This window comes from Cricetulus griseus (genome assembly GCF_003668045.3).
Source record: "Cricetulus griseus strain 17A/GY chromosome 1 unlocalized genomic scaffold, alternate assembly CriGri-PICRH-1.0 chr1_1, whole genome shotgun sequence".
In the NCBI taxonomy this organism is placed as follows: domain Eukaryota; kingdom Metazoa; phylum Chordata; class Mammalia; order Rodentia; family Cricetidae; genus Cricetulus; species Cricetulus griseus.
Window position 1 is genome coordinate 131,473,632 of NW_023276807.1, and position 24,138 is coordinate 131,497,769.

Below are 24,138 nucleotides of genomic sequence, written 5' to 3' on the forward strand. Positions count from 1 at the left end.
ATTTTTTTTTTTAAGGCAGGGTCTCTTGCTAAACTGAAGCTCACCATTTTGGCTAGGCTAGCTAGCTGGCAAGGAAGCTCCTGGAATCTGCCTGTCTCCGAACTACCAACACTGGGGATATAGGCTCACATGGCCATGCCCAGTTTTTATGCTAGGGATTTGAACCCAGGCCCTCTTCCTTTTATACCAAATACTCTTAACCACTGAGCCATCCTCCCAGCCCTAAATGTCTATTTTCAAAATAAGAAATTCCTTCAGACCTTGTTAGGAAGACCAAGGGGCGAGTTTGTCAAGGTAGGAATGAAGAGACGCTGTGAAGGGAGTGTGGAAGACCCAGGGGAGGGGAGTGGCTTTCCATGGCTTCTGAAGAGAAGATAATAAGGACTGACTGAAAACCTAGAGTTTAAGGAATGGGCAAGAGGAGAGGGGATGTCCAGAGCCAGAGTCAAGCACAGCATTCCCCATTGGAACACAGAAAGCCAAAGGCTTGTCCTCAACTCTGCTTCATCAGGAATCAAGAGGAATCAAAGACCCCAAAGGGTAGCACAAATACCCAATTTCAGGTGCAATGGGCACACCCTAGGAGAGAGCTGAGTCCAAGGCTAGGCATCTAGAAATGGGTGGGAGGGAGACCATGCCAGAATGTAGAAAGGAGAGCAAAGGCTGCTGCAGGTGTCTGGGGCCATGCACATCTTGTCTAGCAGGTAGGGTGAATCAGGCGAGAGAAGACAGGCACAGAAAGATGACAGGCAAAGTGAAGATGACATGAGGTATCAACACTTTCAGCCCTGCCACAGCCAATGGACCCCCTTAATACCTGAAGCTGATGAGAAGGAAGCTGGTTATCCCCACCTGCTAAACTTCCCTTGGCGGGGAGGCAATATTACTTTTGTATATTCTTGCAACAGAATTTCTTTTAGGACATCATGATACGTTGAAGATAAGCCCACAGTTGGAATTGGAACATCTTCCATTAGAAACATACGCCCGGCCCCGTGTTGCAGGAGGCCATCAATCATCCTGTTGAACATTCCAGCCCCTTGGTCGGCACTTTCTGCTGCCTCCCACAGCCTTGATTGAGTCTGCTTTGCCCACAGATGTGTGCTTGCTGTCTAGCTCAGTGTCTGGCACATGGGAGGAGCTCAACAAATATTTGTTAAATGAATACATGGAAAATGCTGGAACATCGAAAGTAGCTCTTGCCAGGAGAATTTCAAAGCCCTTTTATATTAACAATGTAAGAACTTCCAAAATTGCTGAACATTTGTGGATCTGAGAGGAGGGGAGGCTGGTTCCCCAGAGGGTTTTGGCAGAACTGTTGAATGTCTGGGAGCAGAGGTGGCAGGTGTGGTGGCCAGCCCAGCCCTGCAGTGGCATTAGCCTGGGGCTGGTCATACTCTGTGGCATATCCCAGAAGCCCAGTGAAGAGCAGCTGGCATGTTCATGCTGGCTCAGTTCAGGAGGGCTTAAAGGATGTCTTATAAGGATGGCCAGGGTGTGGTCAGCCACCAGAGGGTGGGTACAAGCCTGAGTGATATCTAAGGGCTCTTGCCATTGCCAGGGCGGAAAAGGGTAGAGGGGATATGAATGGGGGTACACTATGTCAAGAGGCAATGGCCATCCTGCAACAGCCTTTATAGGGAACCCTGAGAGATCTCTCCCTAACTTCCTTTCCATCTCAAGGCTCCCCGTTGTGCTAACACAATAAGGTGCCTGAACCCTGTGGAGTCCTGTTGCAGCAAGTCATCCAGGCCGCCTTGGGGGAGGGGTGGTCAAACAGGTGGTGTGGTCGGGGATTGCAGAGTCAGCATTGGTCACGTGAGCTGAAATTAGAAAGCACAGAGGCATAGGGATGAAACTGACACTGGGTGGAGTGCTGGGTGGGGCTGGGAGCTCACTTAGGTGTTACGCATTTCATCTTTATTAATGATCTCTATGATAGGATCATCTTGTGGAGATTGGCCAGGATGCTCAGATGACAAGGAGTTACAGCCCCTGAGAGAGGGAAACTGATGAAGGACCGACTTGTCAGTGGAAAATGCCCCTGGACAGGATCTGACAGATGAGAGCTGGCTATGTGGAGCAGAGTGATTCAAAGCACAGTGTGATTCAGGAGACAGAAAACAGGAAGGGCAAGACCTAAGCATCCATGGCCAAGACAGAGGGGACTGGCCCACAGGAAGCACCAAGCTGTTGGGGATTTTGACAGAAGAAGAAGAAAAAAAAAAAATCTGTGCTGAGTGGTCCATTCCACAGCATGCACCTGTTTGCCTGGCCACCTTGAGGTCAACAATTGAGGTCATTCATTAGTGAGAACCAAGGACACAGAGAATTAAATTGAGCAGAGTAGGAAGTCCTAATGAAGAGCTCTCAGAAAACCCAAATTAGATGGTTATACTTCCTAGAACAAAACTAAAATAGTTGTTTCACTTTCTGTTTATTTGTTAAGAGTTTTGCTGTGTAGCATAGGCTGGCTTGGAACTTCCAGTGATTCCCCTGTCTCAAGCTCCCAAATGCTGGGATGGGTGGCTGGAAGTGAGCCACCACACTTGGTTCTTACACATTTTTAGCATTTTCCTTTACCTAGAATTTGACTTCAAAGACTTTAAGCTATAGGAAGAATCTCTGAACTGAAAAGATACTCCTTTAGCCAACTGGTAGTAGCACACACCTTTCATCCCAGCACTGGGGAGGCAGAGGCAGGTGGATCTATATGAGTTGAAGGCCAGCCTGGACTTCGGAGTGTGTTCTAGGATAGATAAGGCTGCACAAAGAAATACTGTCTTGAAAAAAAGGAAGGAAGGAAAGGAGGAGGAAAGGAAGGAAAGAAAGAATAAGAAAGAAAAGATACTCCTTGTAAAAATCTGTTGTATCTGTTGTAATGGCCCCCAGATGGTAATGGCCCACACACTCAGTGCAAGAAAGTTGTTTATAAACAAAACAAAATAAAAACAAAAACAGTGCTGAATGTTAAAAACTAAATGTTATAAAGAATTTTAATAGCATTGAAATGTGTTAAATGTGTGGTTTAAAGAGGGAAAACTGGGCTATGCAACTCTTCCATATCATTTTAGTTACACACACACACACACACACACACACACACACACACTCACACATACAAACACACACCAAAGTAAATAGGCAAGATCACCATGAAATCATTAAAGACAATCAAACATGTTAATATTAGAAATGGTGCCATTTTGTTTCTTTTTCTTTCTGTCTTTCCTCCCTCTTTTCCTCTTTATTTCCTTCCTTTCTTCTCTTCCTCTTTTTCATTTCTTTCCATTCTTTCTTTTTTTGTTTTTAAATATGGTATCATGTAATCCAGGGTTGCAGGATATTTGGTCACACTGTGAAATCCCCAGACTGTGTTAATAAAATCAACTTTGGATCAGGAGGTGGAGCCAGTGGCTAGGTGATAAGAGTTAGCCATAGAGAGTATGAAGAACCCAGAAAGACAAATAGAGAGACACATAGGAAGGAGGAGGGAGGGACTTAGAGATTTGAGTTCTTTTTGCTTTGGAATGAATGGAGAGATGCTCTCTTGCTGGGTCTCTGGCAAAAAGGAAGGTCAGCTGGTTGCTTCTCTGCCCTTCTCAGCTATCAGATTTCCACCTCATCATCTGATTCCTGAGTCTTTATAGGTAGATAGAAAGACAGAGACTTAGATAAAAATTACATTTAGAGGCAGCAACAGAGACAGCATCAGCAGGATCAGAAATCCTAGGAGGCCACAGTAGTTAAAGAAGTTAAAATCTACTAGCAAGTAGATTCAGGTGCAGCCGCTAAGCCAATGGAAAAACAATGGCGCTCTCTCTTTAGCCAAGGTTGGCCTTGAACCCCTAATCCTCCTACCTTTGTCTTTCGAGTCCTGGTATTATTGCTACCGTGTCTGGTTCTTGTTTTGTTGTTGTTGTTGTTGGTTTTGTTTTTGTTTTTGTTTTTTGTCTTTTTCTTCATCCATACTCTCTAAATTTCTACACTGGTTGTACAGTCCTCCATGGTATGGAAAGCTATCTGTTCTAAGCCCCAGTCTTTTCTTGTCTCTCTTGCAGAACGTAATAAGCTCAGACCTTATGCTGGGAACAAAATAGATACACATAGGTGTTCAGAGAGTGTCGGGGCCCAAAAATGTCAATTATGATATTTCGGATTCAGGCCTCAAACTCGATCCCAGGAGCTCGAATCTCACATTATCTTTTAGATGTCATCTGGTTTTCTCCACAAGGCTTGACCTCAGTGGAGAATATCTCCTAGTTTGCATAACTATAGACCTAGGCCCTGGGTGGGCCCACACCTATTCTGAATGCTTCTATACACGTGCCTAGGGACTGGTGAGAGACTGGTGAGGACGTGCAGTTTTAGGGGTGCCTCTAGGATTAAAGGAAATATTTGATATCAGCTTTATGATATCAAATATGATAATAGATGTCTTCTGATATCACCCCTATGGTTGGAAAGCTATTTAAGAGGATGCTTGAATAAACCGTGGACTCCAGTCTCCAGCATGGACTGAGAGCCCTCTTGAGATAACAAGATGCCTTTGACTCGTCTTTATCGCCGTTGGGTAGCTAGGAGTTTCCCAGTCCACACTCTCCCACTCAGGAATGGACCCAGGGCTGTTCGGCTGGCTCCAATTGCAGCCCCAAAGACATCAGTCCGGAATAGATGGCTTCTGTAGTGTGGGACTGATACAGGCTGAACCCCGGCAAGAGAGAGAGGTGGGCAGATGACCAAGAGAAATGCCCTGGAAACACAAAGGAGATCCATGCTGTGGTGACACAGGTGACCAACAAAAGGTGATGGGTTACTGAATCTCTAAGAGAAAGATACTTCGCTTAAATACTAGTTTTTACTTGGCTCTGAATATAAATAATAGCCAAGTCAATCCAATATATGGGGAATTGCAACTGGCAAGTATATAGCAGTTGCTTTTCAGGACTCACAAGAACCATAAAAATCAGCATCATAGACTATTCAGCCAGAGGCCTCCCATAGTATCAATACCATAGCCGCAAAATGACACATTTCTAAATATCCAATCAAAGGGTATTTTTATAAGTAATGTTGTTCATCGTCTCTAAAGCCTCCAAAGCAATGCTCCAAAGGGACACTCTACCTTTATAAGACTCCTAAAATACCTTATGTTTATTTATTTATTTGAAACATTGCTTTTGTCGTGAGATAGGATTTTTGTTGTGTAGTCTAGGCTAGACTCAAACTCAAGATCCACCTGCAAAGTGCTAGATTACAAGTGTATGCCACCATTCCCCTCTGCGTATGTTGGATGTGATTTGTGGATTACATCTGATTCTAATGCACTGTGCTTTCATGGGTCTATGGTGCCCTGCTCCTGCAGAGTCCTAATTATAGAGAAATCATGCCCTGGGACATAATTTGCATGACAGAAAGTAACCCGCCCCCAAAAAGGAAAAAACCCTTCCTTCCATCCACTTGTGAACATATTTTGAGAACCCATAGAGACTGGGCTTAGAGAGATCTTTAAGGTGAATGAAAAGCCAACCAGTTCTCAGTTCACTGTTGATCCCAGCTGGTACCTTTCTCATTTCCCCCTGGAACTCTCCCAGTAGCTTCCCACATCATCTCCCCAGTCCTACCCCTCCTCCCTTTCCCAGCCTGACGCCCAGGTCTGTTCTATTTTCTGTGCACTGTGTCACCTTTTAGGGTACAAGTTAGACGTGGTGGTGAGGTTTCTTTCTCTCCCCACCATTCAGTCCCATTTTGCTTCCTTTCCCTCTGTCTTTCCCATGCCCTACACAGTGTCTTGGGTCACCTGCTGCAGGAGTGGCATGCCTGCTCCTTCCACAGGGACTGGAGATTGATGGCTCTTGATCCTCCTCTCTTAGTTCTTTTTAGGGCTCTGTGTGCCCAGGAGTGTTGCTGACAGGGGCACTTAGAGCCTCGGAACATCTGTATCTTGGTTATGCTGTACAGAAGAGCCTAGAAGGCTGGCGCATGTGCCAAGTCTGAGAAGACAGATGTTCCCTAGGGCCATTCACTGAAAACCCAAAGTAATGCAAGTGCTTCCTAAGGTGAGACATAATGACTTTTTATCTTTCTCACAAGTCTTTAATTAGAGGCTCCATAACAGACACATCATGTTAAATGGGACAGGCATTCCATTAGAGGAGAGGGAGGAAGCTTTCTGGTCAGAACACAATGTTCAACCAGTTTGATGTTTGTTTGTAATGATGTCTTTGCCCCCGAAGACTGTCCCCATCATTCGTTAGCTTCTGATGGGTTATAACAAAGCTGGGAAGTGCTGTCCTCCGGCACCAGCTGTCACTCAGGTGTCTGTCAGTCAGCACCAGCTTGCTTAGCTGTCTATCATCTCCCTGCATTTGTACTCGGTGTCTCATGTCTTGCCCTTAGCCCTGCAGCAAGGAGGAAGGGCAGATGTCATTTTCTAGGATGAGGAAACTGAGGGGCTGAGCAACTTGCTGGTAGGTTTCTTGGGATTCTCCACTTTGCTGTCCACACAGACTGTATGCCTCTGTCTCAGTCTCTCTCAGTGCAGATTCTGGCAAAGATATACCGAAGTCCCTGCCATCAGAGATTCTCTCGAAATGACTTGCTCTTTGAGGTCTTCGTAGATATTATCTTCAGGGTTTTTCACTCAACATAAAGAAGGCAGCTATGGCAGGAAAAGCCTGAGGCATTGGGGGTAGAGATGGGGGAGGAAGGAGAGAGAGAGAGAGAGAGAGAGAGAGAGAGAGAGAGAGAGAGAGAGAGAGAGAGAGGAAGGGAGGGAGGGAGGGAGGGAAAGAGAGAGACTTGATTGCTCCCACTTGGTTCCTTGGCTCCTTTCTGATCACTAAACTCTTGTAAGGAGTTGTGCCCTCCACTCCTCCTCTCTAGAGCTATTTAAAACAGACTTTAAATAAACACACAGTGAATGGAGCCAAGAACAGAGAGACCCATGGTCTTGGGCAGTGGTGTGTGTGTGTGTGTGTGTGTGTGTGTGTGTGTGTGTGTATGTGTTTCTATGTTGTGTTTGTGTATATCTGTCTGTCTAATTCTTTGTGTATGTATTTCTCTGTGTGTGTCTGTGTGTATCTGTCTGTCTGTCTCTCTGTTTATGTTTCTATGTTGTATGTGTGTGTCTGTCTGTCTCTCTGTATGTGTGTGTTTCTATGCTGTGCTTGTGTGTATCTGTGTGTGGTGTATGCGTGTCTGTCTCTGTGTATGTGTTTCTATGTTGTATTTGTGTATATCTCTCTGTCTGCCTGTCTGTCTGTCTGTCTGTCTGTCTGTCTGTCTGTCTCTCTCTCTCTCTCTCTCTCTCTCTCTCTCTCTGTGTGTGTGTGTGTGTGTGTGTGTGTGTGTTTGGGCTGACATGGAGATCAGGTGGCACTTATTTCTTTTCTCCTCTGCTCAGATTTTATGCCTCTTAAGCAACAGACAGCACCTCCTTGGGTCACCAAGGCTCTTCTTGATTTTATTTACTCCCATTTCTTTGTACCTCTGACCTTCCAGCTATTCTTCCTTCCTCCCTTTTCGCCTTTCACATTTCTGTTTCTTTTCACAGTGGAGTAGATGTTTTCCATAGCCTAATGCCATCAAGATAGTGGAGAGGAGGGAGAACATGAGCTGCAGTGTGGGTTGAAGGCTCTCAGAGCTTGGATCCCTCGTATGAAAAATGGAGTTAACTGGTACTTCAAGGGTTATAAGGAAGAATAAATGGGTAACAGTGGGGCCTTAAAAATAGCATCTGATATATAATAAAGACATGATTTCTTATTTTTAATTAATTGGTTAATTTTTGAGGCAGTGTATTATGTATCCCAGACTGGCTTCAAACTCTCTGTATAGCTGAGGAGGATGGCTTTGAACTTCTGATCCTTCTGCCTCTGTCTTTCAAGTCCTGGGATTTTGGATGTTCATCACCACACCAGGTTTTATGCAGTGCTAGGTGTAGAAGCCTGGGCTTCATTCATGCTAGGCAAGCTCTTCACCAACTAAGTAACACCCCCAGCTTGAGACTAGATGCCACTGATTGCTAGTATCACTGCTAGGGTCTCCAACATCTGGGGTGGAGGTGGAGGAACAGCCAAAGGATGACCAAGCTGCATCATGGGAAAGAAGTGCCATGTTCTGTTTGGCCCATTTGGTTCATCTGACTCAAGAATTGCTGGACTACAAGAAGATTTTTACAAAAATGACTAAAGGTTCTGGGAAGCAGAAGGCTGTGAGGGATGGGTACATTGGCACTCCACTGGTGAGGCTGCCTTCTTCCCAGAGAAAACCACAGAAGCATGGAATCCCACTGACCCACCAACACTGAGATTAGTTACCAAGGGAGAGTTTGCTGGAGTCTGAACGTTTGTCTCCCGAGCCCAAATTCATGGGTTGAAGTCCTAACTCTGAGGGTTAGGAAGTAAGACCTTTGAGAGGTGGTTAAATCATGAGGGCAGATCCCCCCCCATGAAGGGGATTAGCTGCCTTATAAAGGAGGTCTTGAATGCAGGTATGGTCATACCAGTTTATAATCTGAACACTCAAGTTGCTGAGGTAGGAGGACTTCAAGGTCAAGGCCAATTTGGACTACGGAGTGAGACCTTGTCCAAAAAAGTATAATAAAACAGGTTCCAGAGACCCTTCTACCAGCTAGGGATACAGTTTAAGAGCCAGAAAGTGAGTCTTCATCAAGTACCAAATCTGCCAATATCTAGATCTTGGACTGTCCAGCCACTAGACCTTCTAGCAATAAATTTCTGTTATCTATAAACCATGTAGCCTAAATTGTTTTTGTTACAGTAGCCTGGTCAGACTGTGACAGACATTTTACAGAAGAGGGAACAGGACTGAAAGGAAATGACTTTCAAGCTGCTACACAGCAGTTCTGGGACAGAGTTGATACCTGGGTTCCAGCGAATGCTTCCATTGCAGTAGAGATCACAGCCTGATGGGGGATGTCCTTCTGTATATGTGTTTCTCTTATTGGTTGATGAATAAAACACTGATTGGCCAGTAGCCAGACAGGAAGTATAGGTGGGGCTACCAGAGGAGGAGAATTCTGGGGAAACGATGAATAGTGTGAGCTGCCAGAGAGACACCATGTAGCTACTGGGAAGATAGGATGCTTGGGCATTCTCCAGTAAGATAAGGCCATGTGGAAATACATAGACTAGTAGTTATGGGTTAATTGAGAGAGAGCTAGCTAGTAAGAAGCCTAAGGCATCGGCCAAACAGTTTATAATTAATATAAGTCTCTGTGTGTTTATTTCAGGCTAAATGACTGTGGGACCAGGCAGAAAAGAAACTGTCTACAACAGCCTTCCTGTGTACAACTCTCAAGCAATCCATTTAGTTCCTCTATGCGTGAGAGACAAGGTTTGAATCCTAGCCTAGCCTACTAGGCTCTTTTGCCTGTTTTTGTGGCTCTGTTTAGTTTGATAAGTACATAAATTCAAGAGACCATCATAATTTAGACAGAGAATATTACCATCCCTTTAAGTTTCTCATGCTTCTTTGTTGTCACAACCCAAGGCACATCTCCACCCCCTCCACCACCCACTACTGCTTCCCTTGCAGCTATGGGTTTTCCATTTCAGCCCTTTCAGAAGACTGATTAAATGGAACGTACAATCTGAAGCCTTTTGAATCTGGCTTTAGTCATTTATCATAATGTATACAGTATTTATCTATCTGTTACATGTATTATGTTTCTTTTTACTGATGAATATATTTGTCATTGTATAGATATATCACATTTTGTTTACACATCTGTTAATAGGCATTTGGTTAGTAAAAGAAAGCGTCTGTAACCTTTGCATACAGATACTTTCTTTTCTCTGGAGGGAAAACACAGGCTGAGCTTCCTAGGTCACACAGCATGTACACAGAAAAGAAGTCTGTAGTAGAGTTTGCCCTGCTGTTTTACTAAACAACCCCACCCCTTTGCATTTCTGCTTGCACTATGTGAAAGTTCCTCTGGCTCTCTCTGCCTAACCAACACTTGGTGTTATCTGTCCTTTTATTTTCCCCCATGGATGGCATCTCACTGTGGTTTTCCTTAGCATCTCTCATAACTAGTGCCCTTGAGCTCTGCATGTGCCCTTTCATGGTTTGTGTGTCTCTTGGTGGAATAAATGTCTGTTCAGATCATCTTTTCTACATTTTAAAACTTTGCTTTCTAGTTAATTATGCCTTGAGACTGAGTACATTGTCTTGAATGATGATTTTTTTAAAAATGGTTTTAAGGATAAATGGAAGCCATAGAACACCAAGAAAATATTGTTTAGATTTTTAGGGCTGAAAGGGAACAGAAAGTTATACAGAAATAATATTAAAAATCCATAGAAGGTGCATTTTCATTGTTAACAATTCTATGTTTAAACAACAACAACAACAACAACAACAACAACAAAAAATCCACCCTCCTTAATGGCTGGGCACAGTGGGACACTCCTATAATCCCAGCAACTGGAAGGTTGAGAGAGGTGGTTGCAACTTTCACTGTAGCCTGGTCTACATAGTAAGACACTGTCTCAAATAAACAAATAAACACTTCATGGTGGAAAGGAGCCCAAATCTTTTGTATTATTGTAAGAGTTGTCCATTTTTAAGCCACTGAAAGTTGATTTGCCTCTGATATTTATATCATGGGGTATTAATCAGCAATTATTTCTTTCATTCCTATATGGTGTTGTGTTGTGCTGTGTGATGGTGTTTCCATACCCCCAGGGAACAGAAAATTAAGTTAGGGGGAAAAACCATTTCCATGTGAATCACTATGACCCTTTGTATAAGGGTCTAACTGCAGGCTGAGAACAATGGGAGTTCCAGGCAGGCCTGGCCCATGTCTTTTCCCAACAAAATATTTCAAGTCCCATCATTGCAAACCCAGGATGGCATCCTGCACCAGCTGTTTCCTGGCCAGAGGCTTTTTGTTCTGGGCTTTCAGAAGAAATGAGAGTCCACAGCTGCTGTGTCACTTCCATAGGGGTCTAAGGATTTCCCAGAGAGCAGGGAGCAAGCATGTTTGGTGTGAGTGTCAGGGCACTCATTTGCTATCACCAACCCTTCCCTACTTGCATCCTCCAAGTGACTGTTCTCAGCACAGCCCAGTAAAGGCAGAGGATGCTTGCTTGGAGAGATGCACTTTTGAGGGGATGGAGAGGATGCACTTTGCTTGGAGGGATGCACTTGCTTGGAGGGGATGCACTTGCTCCAGGTGCCATTGCTGTCATTCTCTCTGCTGTTTTGATTTGTTTACCCCAGGTTCCAAAGTGGATCTGTCTATGTGGGAATAGAAAGAGAATGTGTGAGTTCATTTCAGTTCATGACTTCACTGTTCCTGCCAATCCCATGTCTGAGCCAAGGCTGGGTTAGAGAGAGGGATGTCACAATTCCCAAACAAGATTGTTATGAAAATATCACACTTGGCCTCAGAATTTTCTCCCTAAATGACATCATAAGGAAGCTTTCTTTTAAAATTTTGATATTCTTCTCTCAGCCAATTTATCATTGATTTTAAGCATTTTTGTTCAGACATGTTATACTTTTAAAAATTGATCCGTAATGCACGAAATATTATGAAAAATAGACATCATCTTAAGACCCCAGGATCCTTGTAGGCCGTAAGTCAAGTCTGAAGTGGGATTTGATCCATGAACAGGAGGAACTGAAAGCCCTCCCTCCCTGGATCATGTGTTACACTGGTCACTGTTTCAGTGACTGCTTACAGTTGATTTTTGCATTGCGTGTGGTGGGTGACACCCTTGAAAACAGTCACCCTGAGTCTACTTCTGTCCACTCATTTCCACAAAACAATCTCCCCTCTATTTACATATGGAGACTCATGAGGAATCACATATACACTTCTCACTTTTGAAGAGTGGATAGGAAGTGTGATGCTTTAATGACCCCCTGAACCACAAACTTGTCATTTGTTTCTGCTGACGATGTTATCACCAGCTTTGCTCTTCTTCCGCCCACTCGCTCGCTGGTGTGCTTCTTACTTGAGTCCTGAAAACCAACCGTGTGCAGAAACCTCAGAGGAGCTGGCTTTTAGAGACCACAGCTGAGCTGTGCTCCCAAGGGCTTTCTCCATAGAAGGAAGGAGGGAGGGGTTGGGGAGAGGAAGGAGAAGGGGGGAAGGGAGGCAGAGGGAAAAGGAAGGAAAGGAGGAAGAAAGGAGAAAGGTACGGGGGGGGGGGGGGAGAAGAGGAACAAAAAAATGTTTTTATCTAAATATAAGGGTAAAAAAGGTCATGCAAATATTAAAAAATGAATTTGTCTTCACTGAAATTTAAAAGCCCTCTAAGGACACCTTAAACATGAAATGAAGAACACAGGTGGGAATGAACTATTTGCAAATATGTAGCCAATTAAATACTTAAATGTAAATCTAAAACCATTAACTGCAGAAATAAACATAGGAGAGATCTTTATGACATTGGGTAAGGGAAGATTTCTCAGATACGGGACAAAGCACAACTGATTTAAAAAAATACTAAGTTGAGCTTCATCAAAACTAAGAACTTCTGTTCTTTGAAAAGTAGTATTGAGAGAACCACAGAACAGCAGAAAATAATGCATATCACCGTTCATGAGAGATTTCCAGAGCAAATAAAGGAACTGTTACATCTCATAGAAGAACACAAAGTTCCTCTAAAACCAGGTGTAATGTGGAAGAGGATTTTTACCCAAGAAGACACAGAGATGCCCAAGAAAAGATGCCCAACACAGTCCTTCCAAGGAAATGCAAACCTGAACAGAGGATGTGGCTATGTGCATATTAGGACAGCTTTAAATAAATGTCAAAACAAAAACACAATCGAGCAAAAATCCCAAGACCAACTTGTCTACAAAGCAGTTGATGGAAAAATCATGCAGGCAACACTGGAAAGCAAGCTGTTTGTGACACAGTCAGGTATGTACTTAGAACAAAATCTGACCATCCCATCCCCACCTGCCTCTAAGGATATGTGAAATATTGAAGAGCAACAGCATATCCACATCAGACGTGGTCAGAGAATATGAACATATAAAAAAAAAATTGGAAGACTGCCCCCCAAGTGTTCATCAGCCCATATTTAAGTTTTCATTTGTTTCTATCATGAGATACTCATGCAAGAATGTTTTAATTAATTTATAAAGTTTCATGCTATGTTAAAGAAACCCAATTCAGAAGATTGCACACTGTGTGATTTAATTTCTGTGACGTTCTGGGAAAGTCAGAACCATAGGAAGAACAGATATAGGGCAGTGACTGCCAGGGGCTGAATAGAAGGGAGAGGACACTGATTACAGAGCCATTCAAGAGGAGTTTTCTATACCTTCATTGTGCACGTATGTTATTAAAACTGAGACAACGCACCCCACAAGTTTTTTTCTGTGTATTCAGACTAGACCTTAAAAGAATTGTCAAGCATTACTATACTACTATACTATACTATACTACTACTTACATTTGAAACTTGGAAAAAGGGCTGGAGAGATTGCTTGCTGGTTTAGGGGATTTGCTCAATTCCCACACCCGCATGGAAGCTCACAGCCAGCCATAATTCCAGGGGATCAGACCTTCTTCCAATTTCCGTGGGCACCAGGCATTCACATCGTGCCCATTCAAATACATAAACAAAACATTCCATAAATAGAAAATCACATAGATAAATCTAAAAAAGATTAAAACACAGGAAAAGGCAAACAAGTCAAGTTCACAGTAGAGTTTAGAAAATAAATAACAAAAAAATATGCAGTCACTTGTAATTACGTTAACCGGAGATGGTCAATGTTAGCTATTCCATAGACAGTCATTTTTTAAATAGAAAGTTTCATAAGTTGCTTTGATTTTTATCACCTTTTTTCCTTTGGTGTACTATGCATGGACTCAGGGCCTTACCTGTGTCAGGTAAGTGTTCCACCTCTGAGCTACAGCCCAGCCTGATTTTTAGCATTGTTCATCAAGGTTCTCTTCCACAGCACTTTCATGTCCTTGTGGAATCCCATCATAAGAATGCACTGAGTTTCTTAAGGAATCCTCTGTCATTAGACTTTCAGGTTGCACATAGTTTGTCACTTCCCTAGCTCATACTACAATGAAAGATTTTAATTTTTTGTTTTCTCTTTAACTTTTCTTTGTTTTTATTTTTATAGCATGTGTGTTGTGTGTGTGTGTGTGTTTGATGTGCAAATGCTACCCCATAGTACACGGGTGGAGGTCAGAGGATAACATTCAGGAGTCAGTTTTCACACAGCCTTACTTCAGGCTCACCAGCCCAAGAGTTTCCTAGTGATTCTCCTTTGTCTGCCTTCTATCTTACCACAGGACTGATGGGATTACAGGTGACTGCTGTCAAATCCAGCTCTTACTAGGGGTTCTGCAGTGAAGCTCAAATCTCCAGTCTTGCATAGTAACACTTTTTACCCACTGAGCTATCTCCCTGACCCAAAAAGCACTTTTATGTAAATATTTTTGGGCAATCATGATTGATTTCCTTAGCATTCTAAGAATGACATTATTGGTTCGCAGGGAAGGCATTAGGGTCATTTATATATTAATAGATATGGTCAGACTGTTCTATTGAGAATATATACCACTTTATATTTATTTTAAGCTTTCCTTACTCAATTTTATTTCTATTTCATAATCTTCCTCCTAAATTTACATTGTCCTTTCTTAATCAAAACAGTTCTTTGAGAAACAAAGCACAAGAGGACTTTCTGTAAGTAGAATAAGGGAGCTGAGAGTCATACATCCCCAGACTTCTCCCTCTTTGTCCACGCTGTCACTCCCCATGAGCTGGTTTATTCCCCATCCCACTCTCACCCCCAAAATAATTTTTTTCCTCACTGATAATGTTACTTAAGCAGAGTGGACTTAAGTTTGACAGGGGAAAGGAACGACTTCATGTTTACTTTAGCACACAAACTTAGCATTTATTATAATGTATGATTTCTGGCCATTATTTTGAGTTTTGGAAACCTCTCTTACAAACCAGGTCCTAATTTCACAGATTTTTAGGGGTTTGACATCCCATGCTTTGGCCCACAGGCCTGATGGAATTGCCTTTGTCTGGGAGTAAGGACCACTGAGGGTCCAAGGATAACCCCGAGCCTCTACTCTGTTATCTTAGCATCCTCATTTACTCACTAGTTATAAAAGAAGTCTGGTGTCTCTTGTGAGATAATGTTCTCAAAGAGAATAGTCTGGCCAGCCAATCAGTGAAACACACAGTTTCCTTTCAAAACCTACTAAGGTTCTGAACCCACGAGCTCCAAACTGGCCCTGGCAACATAGTGAGGTCTCCATCTCAAGTAAATGTGTAAATAAATGAATAAAATAAAATGTTGGGTTAGGGATTTTTTTTTTTTGTCCTGTTAACCCTTTATGGCTTGTAATCACATACTATGTGTAGATGGTTGTGGCGTTTCACTGTGGTGCTTGTTGTAATAGTTAACAATTTATGGGTATAACTGAAAGCATAGCTATAACTATAATTGGATATGTTAAAGTTACAGTTTCAGATATATTGGTTTCCCAGTTTTAGATTAGACAACTGCTCTCATTTGCTTTATTTAGCTACTGAGATGATACAATAATGAAGATGAATTGTTCTAGCTCAGTTGTTTCTCATGATTAATTCATGGAGTTTGGTAGTTGTGGGGAATCCAGCAAGGTGAGTTGCTATGGCTACCACTGGGGATGAGAGTGGAACCTTACAGAAGAGTCTAAGTTTTTCTCATTGCACCTTTAGCTGGCACAACTTACCTTCATGTACTGCATGCCTAGTTAGGTTTCAGTGACCCTCGCAATTTTTTTAAAGTCAGCACACAAAGTAGTAGATTTCATCATAGCATGTTCATACAGGAGTGCATTATAACTTGTTCTCATTTGTTCCCCCTCGGCCACTGACCTCCTCTGTATCCTTGTTCTTTCCTCCCCTCCAACAGGTTCCCTTTCTTTCTACAGTGAGTCTATCTCCTCCTGCTTTCCTTCAGAGTGACCCGTTATCCTCTATATTTCCCACCTCCCTTTAACATTGATAGCTTCCTCCTATTTTATTACCCTCATTTTAATGACCTACAAACACACATATAAACACATACCCTACACACATTCTCTCTCTCTCTCTCTCTCTCTCTCTCTCTCTCTCTCTCTCTCTCTCTGTGTATGTGTATTGCTCACAGAATTAGAGATCTTTCTATCCCAAAGTTCTCCCATAAACCAATTCCAATGGCCAAACAACCCCATAATCATCCAAACCATAGCAGGCTGTGTTTTCTCCCATGTCTGTTTTTGATAGTTCTCTGAATAATTAAGTAGCTGTAACTGTGTGGGTTTATTCTGGCTCTTTATTTTATTCCATTGATAAACAGGTCTGTTTTCTGGCCAGCACTGTGCTGCTTTTGTTACTATAACTCTACAATAAAATTTAATGTCAGATTTTTTCCAAATTCTGTGGAAAATGGGATCAAGCTTGCATTTAACCTGTAGATTACTTTCAGCATTGTAACATTTTCCACAATATTAATATTTTTCATCCCATGAGCACAGCTCTTTCCATACTCTAGTGTCTTTTTTTAACGTCTTTCATTGGTATCTTAAAGTTTTCATTGTAGATGTCTTTCACATTCTTTGTTAGATTTCCAGGGTATTTTATTTCTTTGGAAGTTACTGTGAATGGGGTTTTTCATCTCTGAGTTCTTTCTCAGTAAGTTCAATATTGGCATATGATTTTTATATGTATGTTTGTATATTGATACTTTGTTGAAAGTGTTTATCAGGTTTAAGGGCTTTGTCAGGGCTGGAGAGATGGCTCAGCAGTTGAGAGCACTGACTGCTCTTCCAAAGGATAGGAGTTCAATATCCAACACCCACATGGTGGCTCACAATGGTCTGTAACTCCAGTACCAGGAGTTCCAATATTATCTACACACACATGGTGCACAGACATACAAGCAGGCAAAACACCCATACACCTAAAATTAAAAAAAAAACTTTAAATATTTTTTCAAAGTGTTTGGGTGGAGTTATTAGGGTCTTTTAAGAATAAAATTGTGTCTTTTTGCAAACAAGGATAATTTGACTTCTTTCCCATTTGTATTCTTGATATTTCTTTCTCTTGCCTTATTGCTCTATCAAAGACTCGAGTATTATATTAAATAAGATTAGAGAGAGAGAGAGCACTCTTGTCTCATTCTAGATTTTAGAGGAAATTTACTCAGTTTTTCCCCATTTAGTACAATGTTAGCTATAGATTTGCTGTTTATAGCCTTGCTAATGTTGAGGTATGTTCCTTCCATTCCTTCTTTCTTCAGGGCTTATATCATGAAGGGCCTTGAATGGCCTTAAAGGCTTTCCTGTCAGTTGAGATGACTATATAATTTCAGTCCTTAGTGGATGTGATGACACACATTTAATTTGGTGTATGTTGAACCAACCTTGCATTCCAGGAATAACACCAATCTGGTAACGATACATGATTTTCTTAATGTGTTCTTGGATTTCATTGGCAAGAACTTCATTGATTTTTGTTTTTGTACTTATGACCATGGGAGAATTGATTTTCCTTTTATTGTTATGTCCTTCTCTGGTTTGGGGATCAAGGTTATATTGGATTAATAAAATATTTGGTAGCAGTCCTTCCCATTATACTTTATGGAGCAATTTGAGAAACCTGGGTGTTAGCTCATCTTCAGAGGTTTGGTAGAAGATGGCAGTAAAGCCACTAGGTTTCGGTCTTTTCTTCATGGGGAGACTTTCTATTACTACTTTAATATGAGTGTCATTGATTATTGTTCATGTTTTCTTGATCTAATTTTATTAGGTCGATGTGTCTAGAAATGCTTCAATTTTTCTGGATTTTTCAGTTTTGGGGAATATAATATTTTCAAAGTACTTTCCAATAACTCTCTGCATTGCATTAGAATTTCTTCATTTTCATCTCTAATTTTTCTTATTTGGATCTTCTCTTGCTTCCTTTTGGTGAGTTTGGCTAGAAGTCTGGCACTATGGTTTACTTTTTTGAAGTATTAATTCTGATAGGTTTAATGTGTTGTTCTTTCAGTCACCATTTTATTCATTGCTGCCTCGATCTTTAGTGTTTCTTGCCACATACTGCTCTGGGTTTGGATTACTCCTGGCCTGTGAGGTGCATGACTGGATTAGTTACCTGAGATCTTTTTGACTGTTTCATGTAAGCACTCACAGGTCTAAATCTTCCTTTTACAACTGCCTTGAAAGGTTCTGTTAGTTGTGCTTTCATTGTAATTTAATTATAAGACCTTTTAATTCCCTCCCCAAGTTCTTCAGTGACTCACTTGTCATTCAAGAGGATTTAGTATCCATGTGTTTGTATGGTTTCTATAGTTTTTACTGCTGTTTATTTCTAGTTTATTGCTCTGTGATCTGATAAGATACAAGAGACTATTTTGATTCTTTTGTATTTAGGAACATGTGATTTGTGGCCTAGAATGTGTCTAGTTTGGAGAAGGTTCTGTGCACTGCCACAGAAAGTGTCTGTTGTGTTTCTGTTGGATGGAATATTCAGTAGACATCTGTTGAGTCCATTTGATGTATGGTGTAGTTTAATTCTAAGATTTATTGTTGGTTTTTAGTGAAGATGATAATGGGTTATTAAAATCCTTCACTTTGGCCTGGGAAGATGGCTCAAGAGGTAAAGGTACCTGCCACCAAGCCTGGTAGAAGCCATTTGGTATGACTCCCACAAGTTGTTCTCTGACCTCCACACATGTGCTATGGCACATGTATAACACTGCCCCCCATTCCCCCTCTCTAGACATACACACACAATAAATAAAAGTTGAAAGTGAAACCCTCCATTGTTATTGTATCAGGACTTGTCTGGCCCTTTAAATCCATCAGTGTTTATTTTATAAAATTAGGATCCCCAGTGTTTGGTGCATACATATATTTGCTACAATTTTTTATTTTTGGTGCCTGCATGGTGGGGAAGGGGGCATAAGGCCGTTGTGCTGGCAAGCACATTACTGACTGAGCCATCTCTCCAACTCCTTTCTTCTACGTCTCCCCTCTCTCATGTTAGTCAGAGAAGTTAGTCCTTCATTTTTGCAAGATTCATCTATGTATTATGCATGTATGCATAATGTCCTGCTGGCATGTATGCCTACATGCCAGAAGAGGGCACCAGATCTCATTATAGATGGTTGTGAGCTACCATGTGGGTGCTGGGAATTAAACTCAGGACCTGGAAGAGCAGCCAGTGCTCTTAACCCCTGAGGCATCTCTCCAGCCCCAGAATTCAATTTTTATTACCTATTCCAGATCAAAATTTTCTTTTCTTAATTTAAAAGATATATATTTTATTAATTATTTGAAGATTTCATGTAATGTATTCTGATCATATTCACCCTGACACCTCCCGAAGCTCCTTCAAGATCCACCCCTGCATCCTCACTCCCTCCCAACTTCATGTCTTTCTCTATTTAAAAACATAACTGAGTCCACTTTGTGTTGCCCATATAGTTATGGGGTCATTCACTGGCGTATGGTTGTCAACCATACTTCCTTTACATCTTTCTGTTTGGTTTCTTTGCTTTGTATCTTAACATCTCAATTATGTAATATGTCATGGAGAAGTTCCTTCTTGGTCTTCTTTGTTTGGGTTCTATATACTTCTTTTGTCTAAATGTCCATTTTCCTTGATTTGGAAAGACCTTGTGGGTTGATCTTAGCTGGTCCATCCATCACTTGCACGATGAGCAGGAAGCTCTAGGTTGGATCCTCATCACTACCGAAGAAGAAGGAAAGACCAAGTCTCTTGTCCTGGATTTAGCTTGTGCATTATTATCACATTTCCACATAAGGTTGTGTTAAAGTTTGTCTAAGTCTTGGATACTCTCTGAAAGACTCAATCACATCCAACTGTTGCAGCTTTTGATGCTATAGAAAACAAAAATGCAACTGATGGATGCATGGGCAGTTGGGAAGCTGCACATAGCATGTGACTGCTAGTATAAATTTTGAAATTCTGAGAAGGATGTCTGACTGTGTAATCTGAAAGCTGGTTTGAGCAAAGAGGTTGTGTGACATAGTCTTCCTGCCTCCTGCTTATAAAGACAGCATTTACAGGCTCTGCCTTGGCTTGTGGCTTTCTCATGTTTTAGTCCATTCAAAATGAGACAATAACTACTGGTTTTGAACCGGTAGTCGAAGAACTTTAATATCTTATTTATATTATATTATAAATATATATAAATATATAAATATATATTTATATATAAATATATAATATTATATTGTAATATATATTATTATATAATATATAATATATAATATACAATATAATATATAATATAATATTTTATTTACATTATATTATAAGTATATATATTATAAATATTATATTATTATAATATTTAATATTTTAAATTACTCTCATCCCTCGATCAGGAAACTCTACTGCAGGAGTTGTCATTGAGCTAATAGTAGTACAACCCGAGGAAGAAAAACGATTTTCAACTTTAAAAAAGCACCTTACTAGTTAGATTAAATAAAAAAAGACAAGCTACAAGAAAAAATTTGATTAGTCTCCCAGTAATTCTGCCTCAAAATATATCAATTAATCAGTGAGTATAAATTGCTCAAAATACGCTATGTAGCAAATCTATAGTCAGATAGTCAGAAACTCATGATATAGGCTGGGAAACTGAGGTTAGAGGAAACTGAGCTCTTCAGAAGGTCGTTAGGCACCTGACCTCTTGAACTGACTCTCAGGTAGATTTCCATGGAACTGCTGTATCACCTGGAAGCTGAATAGAAATGCTGAATGCCTGAGCCCCCAAGCCGCTGAATTGTAATTTACAATTAAACAAGCTCCTCAGTAGTTTAGATGTGCAACCCAGTCTCAACAGCACTGAGCGGGTAAGCCACACTCAAAGGGGGTTGCCATTCTTGTCTTTTGGGGTAGATGGACTGCCACTACTGAGGGCCTTGGCTGAGATGTACCCCTGTAGAGAAACTTCCCTGTTTCTTGATTCCAGGACTTGTCTTCACCATTCTCTCTCATAGGTCCCCACACCTTTCTGCTCAGAGCTGCTCACCCATTTGCAGCTCAACAGGACAGACAACTTAATATGCAGACAACCACCCAGTATGGTACACGCTGCATCTGGAGGCTTAGTGTTCACTGGATAGACCATGAAGGGCCACATGTTCAAAGGTGTCATCTTCTCCCAAACAGTTTCATTGAGATAAACACCAAACCCATCTCTGTATTTAACCTGACCATTTTGGATCTTCGAGGTTGCAGGGCAGTCTGTAATATCCTCACTTCCCCTTTGAGCCTACCATTTATGAGTCTAGTTCATGAACTCCAACAGATGGTAATAACCACACCCCAAGTATCATCCCAATAAACTCCCATAATTAGGGCAGTACCTGTCCTATCATTTTCAGCCCAGAGGGCCTCACCCTGTCCCCTAATTACCACTGTCCGCAGGGCACAGCCCTAGGAAACAAACAAGGAAGCCTTCTCTACCACCCCTTCCTTAGGCTTCTGCCAATTTGCAGAGTGGCACTGTCCCTTCCTGCCAAACAAACTGTCTTGTGGATGGAGAATGAATTGTCACCTCTTCTAAAGTGATGTTTCCAGGCTCTGGATATGACAGGATTGCCATCACTGGATGCCACCTCACCAGTTGGTGGGATTAATGGGCTTCTGCAGAGGGGAACATTCTTTGAAGAAGCAAGAACAAGCACACACACACACACACACACACACACACACACACACACACACACACACACACACACACACACTGTTATGTATTATGTGTGAATTGACTTTGGGAGCTTTCCAACTCCTAGACGAAGTGGTCAGTTCTTTTCCAGATGACTTTTAAGGTGTCCCAGTTAAAGCAACTAAACCTAAATTGAATTTCTTTCCAAAGCCCCTCCCCCATATTAATCTGGTACTACAATCTCTCACTGAGATTGAAAAGGAGGGGCATAAATGAAGTCCTAAATGGAAACAGGGAATGCTGGGAGGTGATGTTTAGGTAAATATAAGCTCTCTCAGAGAGCCGGGGAATGGGAGCTGGGCAGCTAAGCTAAAACTTCAGTTGAGAACCATGGGCTGTGAGTTAAAGATGTTCTCTGATGTAAGAATTTGATGCATGTGAGCCCAGGAGTTCAAGGGCAGCCTGGGCATACAGTGAGGCCTTGCCTCATACAGTTTAGAGATGAACATTGAGCAACTCGAAGGACACCTAGGTAGGTGTTTCTGGATTCCTTTAGAAACAGTGTTCCAAGGCTTCTCTCTAGAGGCCACAGAACAGATGGTACAACCTTTGTTGGACCCTGATGTTTTGGTTTTTCAGTTCTGGTTTGCAGCCCTGGGTAGCACCCGCCGGGTCCGTGACCTCTGTGGACTCCTCCCTTTTATTAATAGAAGTCTTTAAAGGTCTTGCCTTTCCCTTGAAGCCTCTGAAAACAAACTAGAAATAGACTTCAGAGCCTCTTCTTGTCTGATGGAAGCCGGAGCTTCCATGTGGTGAGTTCTTCCAGAGAGCAAGCTCCGTCCCAGGCCCATTGGATTTTCCTGAGAACCCAGCTTGACTTTCTACTTAACTATTTTAGTCATTCCCACTTGTTTTTTTTTCCAGATGAGAAAGTTTTAGGGAAAAAAAAAAACAAGGAATTTGCCTATAGTTAGGTGAATAAACTACTCTTTCTCTTATTCTATGCTACTTGCAAAATTTTCTGTTTTATATGCACAGGGACATGCAGACACAAGTTACAGACACACAAAACAGCTTCAACACTGGGTAAAGTATATAGATGTTTTAATTGTATCTCTATTAGGTATCTAAACATTTCTAATATTTTATATGAATGGCTCAAATATTGACAGCTTGTATTTTTGGATGACCCTGCCAATTCCTCAAGGAGTTCCTTTTGTGGATTTTATGTTTTATAGCTGTACTTGTTTCATGTGTGTGAATGCTGTGCCTGCAAATACGTGTATGCTGCATGTATTTACTGAGGGCGTTGGATCACAAGAAGCCGGAGTTATGGTGATTGTGAACCACCATGTAGGTGCTGGGAATGGAACCCAGGTCCTCTGCAAGAGGAACTAGTGCTTTTAACCATTGAGCTGTCTCTCTAGCCTCCTTTTTGTAGATATCATAGATTAAAAAAATGTTTACATGGACTCCAAAGGATACTCAAGGACAGTTTTATTGGAGGTTTTTTCCTCCTTTTTTTTTTTTAGTTTTTTTTTTTTGTGTGTGTGTGTGTGTTATACATTCTTTCAAGAATGCATGTTCACATGTGTATACAAATACCTGTGCGTGTGAATGGTTGCAAAAGTCAGGGGACGATGTCAGACCTCTGTAGCAGACAGTTTCCTAAGGGGTGGTTGCCTGTCCAGGTTATTGACAGCCCCGTTTCATTAACTTTCAGGTGAGAAGGAAATCAATAGTATGTCCTTGAATTTTATGGTCTTTTGAGCAATTTAGAATGTCTTTTTCTACCCAGGGCCAGAGGTATGACTCACTCCCCACTCCTTTGACCAAAATCATGTAACAGGGTAGATTAAAAATAATCAAAGAAAAGGATAAATACATAAAAGTATAAAGAAGCCATATTGTATCCTAATGGGCCTCAGCAAAGCCCGGCTATCCCCATTTCTATGTGGTGTTTATATCTTGGTGGCACTGGAATTCTTCTATTCTCCTTTCACACAGCTTTCAAGTTCTAAGAAGGGTAGGTGTGATCTATCCCTAACCCTTCCTTAAAATTGGTGTTTTGCTAGTGATACAGGAGGTGAGGTCCAAAGCCAATTAGCAGGGGTGTAGAGGAGGGACCACATTTTCCTGGTTTTTGTTGTTTTGTGCATGTGTGTACATGCTTGTTCATATGTGTAAGGTAGAAATGCTTGTGTCTGTACATACATGTGGAGGTCAGAGGTCAACTTTGAGTGTCATTCTTCAGGTGCCAGCCAGTTTGCTTTTCCAATCAGGCTTTCTCTTTGGGACCTGGGCTTTCCAAATAGGGACAGGCTGTCTGGTCTGCAAACCTCAGACCACCCTGTATCTATCTCCCCAGCATGGGAGTACAGGTGTCTGCCTTCATGCCTAGATTTTTACTGGGTGCTGTGGATCAAGCTCAGGTCCTCA